The sequence below is a fragment of the Poecilia formosa genome, unplaced genomic scaffold, assembly GCF_000485575.1.
Source record: "Poecilia formosa unplaced genomic scaffold, Poecilia_formosa-5.1.2 Scaffold6, whole genome shotgun sequence".
Classification (NCBI taxonomy): domain Eukaryota; kingdom Metazoa; phylum Chordata; class Actinopteri; order Cyprinodontiformes; family Poeciliidae; genus Poecilia; species Poecilia formosa.
The window spans coordinates 6094888-6099504 of NW_006799945.1; positions in this window are offsets into that span (position 1 = coordinate 6094888).

Consider the following 4617-nt stretch of genomic DNA (forward strand, 5'->3'; position numbering starts at 1 on the left):
CACAAGTCTAGCTGATGAGGCATGCTTTGTGCAATTGTAATTCCTAACTAAATTAGACAGCAAAGAAAGCAGTCATTCCACGTTCTCCCTTTAGACATGGAGAATGTGTATGAATACTTTTGTGTAAATAATTAATTAAATATTAAGTATTTATACAAAATTATACATTTAACTTCAACTCAATTAAGGAACAGTGGCAGTTGCATTCACAGCCACAAGAAGGTCACACAGTGGGTCTTCACTCTACTTTTCTACAAAACGTCTCGAGGGAAGACATATTTTGAATTGCGAGGGAGATAACTGTTTCTTTCCTTGAAAATTGCATATTTGCACATCATCTTGTCTTACAGTTGAAACTAAATATTTACATCAATGTTTCCCCTACCACAGTATCCACGGTTTGGCACCCTGTCGTGCCAACGAGACCCTCCAAGAAGATCACAAGTCATTATATGTGTACACAGATTGATAAAATTATTCATGTTAACTATACCATTGTGAGCTTTTATTGTTTCAACTTGGGTGCTCCTCCACTTTCAGTTCTCTTTCAAACTAGGTTTAGAGTCAACGAGGGCACTCGGCTGTCGAGGCACCTGGTTGAGCACCACCAAAATTTTTGGTGCACATTGCACACACCACCTTCCAGTCAAATAATTTCAAAGGTGCTCTTGCACAGCATGTTTGCCTGTATGATCCTTTATTAGATTCAGCACCAATGTACGCATCAAGTGTGAAAGCCACAAGGCCGCTTCTCCTTGTGGGTATGTTTGTTTCTTTCTAGTTGGTATGCTTTTGTGGCTACTATCAATGTATAGCCTATATTTGTGGACTTATACTAACCCTACTAAGAGTTTGAAATTAATTCCAATATCGTAAAACAGTAAAATTTACTTTATTTTAAAGAACCAACACCTCTGGCCCCTCTCTGTGTTCCTGGGAAGCTGGCTGCTGTAGCTCTTAGGAGTGAAGGAAAACTAGACGATTTGAAGTAGAGGGAGAGAAAAGACAAAAGAGTGGTACCCAAGGAAGGACAAGTTGAATACATGTTTAGTTCAAGCCTGTGAAAACGACCCTGATGATAACATATTGGAACAACAGCAACGTTGTTTGTTGATATAGTTTAGCCTTCATGTGTAATGTTTCAGATACGTTTTGAAGGCTCCCTGTAAATGATATTTTATCAGCAGTGCCAATCATGCTCAGTCTACATGTTGCTCACATCCTCACACCATCATTCCAGCTGAAGTTTGTCGGTATGAAGCAGGACTTGTAAGGTGTTCATTTTCAAATCTTCAGGCTAAGAAAATGGTTTTCTCAAAACTTCCTACTTCAGCTTTATGTGGTTTTTCATTTGAGTATATCTGCATGGATTTTTCAAGAAGGATTAAAGTACCATTGAAAAAGAACTGAAACTCTTGCTGTTGATCCATGCCTGTTTTGTGATCTGCCTGTTGTAACTCTGTGCTCTTCAGACTTGAGGGTGAATGCAGACTCAAGCTTTGGAGTTTGAAAGGTCCCGTTGGGATTTCCTCCATGAATTTTCAGCAGCAGTCAAAAGAGCACAATTTTTGCAGACTTTTCAGCTGGCAAGCCACTTTTGTGTCTGTGCTAATAAAGTGCAAGAGCTCTGACTTCTAAAGAAATATCCTGTTTTCATAGTTAATGTCAAGTTGTTAGCTTGTAGGGAAATAGTATAAGAAACAATGGTTAAACACAATTCCAAGAAAAATACAGCTGTGTGACACATTGTCAGGCTAATTGCATTGCTGTTTCCAAATGGCTTCCAAGATTATGAATGCATCACAATGATAGAGCCAAAACTAAACATTTCCTATATTTGTAATTTTCTGTCAAAACAAATCCTTTATGCAAATGTCATTTTTATTTAGTTCTGGACTAGTTTGCATCTTGCTAAAATACCAGTTATCATTGAATAAAAGACAAGCAGCAACAACAACAAAAAACATTAAGCGTGTTAGAAATTGGTCATGTATTCTATAGCGTAATTTTAATATCCTAAAAGTTGCTAAATTAATATTTTAGACAGATAATGTGTTGAAAAGTTTCATGACCTTTCCAGGTCTTCCATAATTAGTTTAGAATATTGGATCCTATCGCCGCATCACTGGCGCAGACTAAAATTTACAGCAAACTGCAACAATTAATCACAAAGAGCCCACAATAAAGGTTACTCATTTTTCAGTGTGAACAATGGCTTTCTATAAAATAAACAGCGTCTCATAGGTTGTTTATTGTTACTGTGTTAACAGGTAAATATTGTTATGGCGATGGAGATCATTGTTCTATGTTTCTAATATCATTTCAAGCAAAACGTGTACAGCGAGGTCCCCTAGTTAACGTCTAATGAAAAGAAAAAACTAAATCTGCAACTTGCATAAATATACAGAATATATGTATAGCAACCATCCACAAATAACTTCAAGATTTTTCCCCAAACTTTTTAAAATGTGGTGGTACAAAGAGATGTCCAAATACCATATCCACTCACAGCTTTTACATGTTTCCTGTTTATAGAACATTTTTGAACATGCTGATTGTGGTTTGCGAAAGCACACGGGGATAAAGACCTTTATTTTTGAAGATATATCCTATGATTTGCTTAAACTACAGTGGGACAATTAGGACATGATGACCATTATTCCATTTTGAAGAAAAAGGCGGAGACGCTTGTAAGCCTGGGAACGCCGTCCCAACTGTGAAGAATGGGGGTAGCAGCATCACGTTGTTGTGAGGCTGGTGCATTTTATTAAAAAGATGGCATCATGAGGAAATGACATGACATAGAAATATTGAAGCAACATTTCAACAGCCAGGAAGTTGGTCTTTGGGTCTAAATGGGTCTTTCAAATGAAGAATGACCCAAAGCGTACAGCCAAAGTGGTTACAAAGTAATCTGCCAATTGCTAAGTGGAGCAGCTGTATCAGGGGTGAGACATACGTTTCTACCTTGGTTGTGTTTGTTTTTCTCATGCCAGGCCTACCATCATCCAGAACAGTAGGTGACTTTGGTGAGAATCTACCCAATACTTTCAATGTGTCCCTTTCACTGCACCATACCAAGGACTGAGCGATTGGTGCTTAGGTATTTCACATTTATGCTTCAAAAAGGGGGGGGAAAAAAAGTCATGATTACTGACTGGACAAGAGTATCAGATTGCATGAGAAACAATAAACACAATGCAGAGGTGATAGCAGATAGAACTGATTTCCTAAAGGTGTACTATGATTTATTTTCCATTTCATCTCTTTTACTTATGCAGGTACCTTTAACCACAGGAGATTACAACGTCCAACAGTAATGCCTGAGCTTGCACCACTTTTTCACCTGTTTTTCTACTGGGCCGTGTGTGGTCCTTGAAGTTCCTTTGATGCTTTACACGCAGGATGGCAGAAGATGAAACCCAAGGTCACAAAGAGGGATTGGTGATTATCACTCTGGAAGGTTAGAAAGGAGATTTTTCCAAGAGGCACTTTTATGTAGCTACCAGTATTATTGCTTGGCTCAGGAATTTAAAAAAATATATATTTCTAACGTATTTTCTTCTCTGAAGCTGTTCCCCATCTGAGTAAATGATTGTGAATTACAGCAGGTTGTGATACTAAGAATGTGAAAATATTTGCTTGAGCAGAAAAGTCCTTAAAATGGCCTGATTTTACTTGTCCATGCCACTATAGAGCCGTCAGATATATTACTACTTAAAATTCTGACATTCTGAAGCAACTCAAACAACACTTGAGGCAAATCTATAAATAATGTGGGGGGGAAATATACATATTAGTTGACTGCTGTTTACTTCTTCTTGTTTTGTTCCTTTGATGAAGCTTTCCATGTCTGCTAACAATATTTATTTGCCTCTTTCTGCTGGCATCAAACAAACAATTCGTATCATCATGTCGTACACTCGCTGTCATCATTCATTCACATAACTGACAGCTTGCCATTTCATTTCCATAACAATTGGAAGGACATAAAATGACTACTTCAGAGTTGCACAAATCTTTATACTAATGATGTACTTCATTATTTGCTGCTTACTTACTGGCTGATATAAAAGAGCAAAGGCAACTAATTACTTTGGAATAACGAACCTTTGATTAAAACTTAGTTTTTGCACTTTAAGTTGGATACTGAACTCATAAGTTGGATGTTCTGGTTCAAATCACTCAAAGAAAAAAAAAGTCTATACTCTTGGATAGCACTTTTAGTTCCAGTGTTAAAAGAAAATCAGTCAGAGTTGTGAAGCAAATCAGAGAGCGTTACAGCACTGTGGTAGGAGGTTGTGCGGAGGATGTTTTCTCAGAATGAGCCGCTGTGAAATTTGTGAGAAAATGTGAGACATTCAGAAGTGTGATACATCTGGTCAGACAACTTCATTTTGCTGTGTCAACATGCAAATTACCCAGGATTTACATCATTTTTTTCTGTTGTCAACTTATGTGTTTGAACTAATGTTGGCTCAAAGATGACAAATTCTGTGCATATGGTTTATAGGATGACAGAAGTTATTTATTCTATTCTAAATCACCTATTAGTAATTTATTATTTACAAAAATCGAAGATATATACATATATATATATATATATATATATATATA